We start from the raw sequence: 2460 nt of genomic DNA on the forward strand, positions 1-2460 counted from the left end.
GTCAGAGCACATGCTTGGGTTGCGGGCCAGGTCCCCAGTAGGGGGCACATGGGAGGCAACCACTGATGTTCCTCCCCCTCTCTTTCTCCGTCCCTTCCCCTCTGTCTGAAAATTAATAAATAAAATCTTTAAAAAAAACAAATATGGATGGGACGGGTGAATGAAATGTTCTAAGGTGCATGGTTGTTACTGTGCTCCAGAAATAAATCACTTTTACCCACACCTGGACTCTTCACTGTCAAACTGCATACCAATTCCTCCCAGGTTTCCTTTTGCCCCAGGCTGGTTTTTTGTGTTTGATACTGTGGGTGTGGAGATTGAGGTTATTTTACAGCTGCTTTATTCAGTGTTATTCCACCCTTGGGGGGTGGGGAGGAGGCTGGAATCCGCCTTTTCTAGGAGAAGCAGCGAGGCCCAAGGCAAGGACATGCCTCTGCTGGCTGTTCTGCAGGCTGTTTCCCAGGACACAGGCTTTTCGGCTGTGTCTTCATCACAGAACGTCACTCCCCTTGTGTGGGCCTGCAGCGGGTCCCTGGCCGCTCAGGTCTGAGGAGCTGGTGCTGCCACGTTTACACTGGTGCCGCTTCCCCACGGCTGGGGGAAGGCGGTTCCAGGCAGAACTGCAGAAGGTTGGGAGTTGAGGGGTAGAAGCCAGAGAAGCCACTTGTGTGGGCATTGTTCCAGATAAAATGAATCCCAGTTCCCAGGATTTTGCAGAGCAGAGAGGAAGCGGGGAGCTGACTGCCAGCTGGCTGCCTGTGTGCCTGTCTCCCTGCCTCTGGGAGAAGTGTCCCCTGCGGGGAAGAAGAGTTGTCTTTAACCAGGCGTTAAGGGATGGGGCATGGGGGAGGGGGCTCTGGGAAATGGGGCAATCAATTGGAATCACAAATGCCACCATGAGGGAATGCACGGAGCCAGAACCTATGATGCGTGGGCCCCGTGCAAAATTAGAACGGAAAGCCCCTTGTTCAAAAGTGGTCAAGAATTTCAAGACGGTGACAGCAGGGCCTTCAAACAGCTGTGAGGTCCTTCTAAGTGCAGGGCCCCGTGTGACTGACTGCGCAGGTCACAGCCTGTGGAGTCGCCCTGTGGGACAAGCAAGAACCTTCCCCCTTCGGAGTGTGTGTTAGTAACAAACACCGAGTGAAAGGGGTCGGAGCCCCAGAGGAGCCGCGTACACTTTATAGCAGATGCTGGTCCCCTGGGCCTCACCCTACTGCATCTGCTGAGGACTGAGTGGGCCTCCTGGTTTTTCCTGCCCCCCCTCTCATGCAAGAAGGTAAAAAGGGGAAGTCAAGGGGCTTGGGCAAACCACACACTGAGTCGGCCACTTCCAAATGGCTACAAGATGTCTGTAGGGGTAGCTCTCACCAGGCAGCAAGTACACTGGTCTGTATCCGGCGAGGTGCTCAGGTTACAAACCAGGTGGCAGGAGGCCGGTTGTGAGGAGTGGAGGCCGCTGTGGGGCTGGATGCAATTAGGGGCTTGAACTCTGTCAGGACTCTCTCTTCTGTTTTGTTCTGCGTGTGGGATTATTCTCTTTCAAAGGTGGGCAGGCCTAGGCACAAGTCCTTCTAGCTAAAGTACTCAAGAAGCAGCTTCAGAAAAATCCTGGGGAGAATTCTGATTGGCTGGTTTGGGTCATGTGCCCACCCCTGGACCAATCAAATCACTGTGAGGTGCTACCCTTGGTACAGCCCGGTCTCAAGCCCAGGACTCTGACAGTATGAGGGCACACACTGTAACTTCTCCTGACCCCCAGAGTTGGTGGGGGTTCAGGGCTTGAAGGGTGGTGAGCAGTTCCTTTAAAGAAATGGGATGGTGTCTAGGCAGACCAAACAAATGCCCACAATAATGTTCAAATCTGGGGATGCACCAGGGTTAAGGATGCTCCCCCCACAACTGTGGTTCTACCTAAGAAAACTGCTACTGTGTTTATTCTCTTTTTCCCTTAGTCAGGAAAAAAACCTGCTTTGCCCACACGAAGACAACAGAGCTTTCCCCGGAGGCAGTTGGGAGGGCCTGCGGCTACAGGGCTCGAGGTATCCCCATGGGAGTCAGGTCAGGGCTGAGCTTGTGCCCACACCAGCACTGGATGTGAGGCTGACAAAGCCTGCTGGGGGGCGGCGTGTCTCTTCAGAGTCTACAGGCGACCGTGTTTCTTTTGACTCACTTCTGAACTGATGCTCTAGAGCTCAGAAGGTCCCAGCTTAGCCATCCCTTTGTTCTGAGTTCCCGAGGCCACGACATCCGCTCTCTGTCCTCCTGCAGGGATGCAGCACCCGCCTCGGGGTGCAGACGCAGGACGGGTGCTAGGAACGAACAGAGAGGCAGACGGGCACACTGCCCAGGAGCAGCTCAGTGCTGCGCTCACTGACGAGCTACCGGACGCACAGACCCATACAGACGCTTACCGAATGACAGTGATCGACAGACCCAACGAGGCCGACTGCAGGCCTG

Source organism: Sturnira hondurensis, unplaced genomic scaffold, assembly GCF_014824575.4.
Source record: "Sturnira hondurensis isolate 20B ecotype Veracruz unplaced genomic scaffold, ASM1482457v3 Scaffold0022201, whole genome shotgun sequence".
Classification (NCBI taxonomy): domain Eukaryota; kingdom Metazoa; phylum Chordata; class Mammalia; order Chiroptera; family Phyllostomidae; genus Sturnira; species Sturnira hondurensis.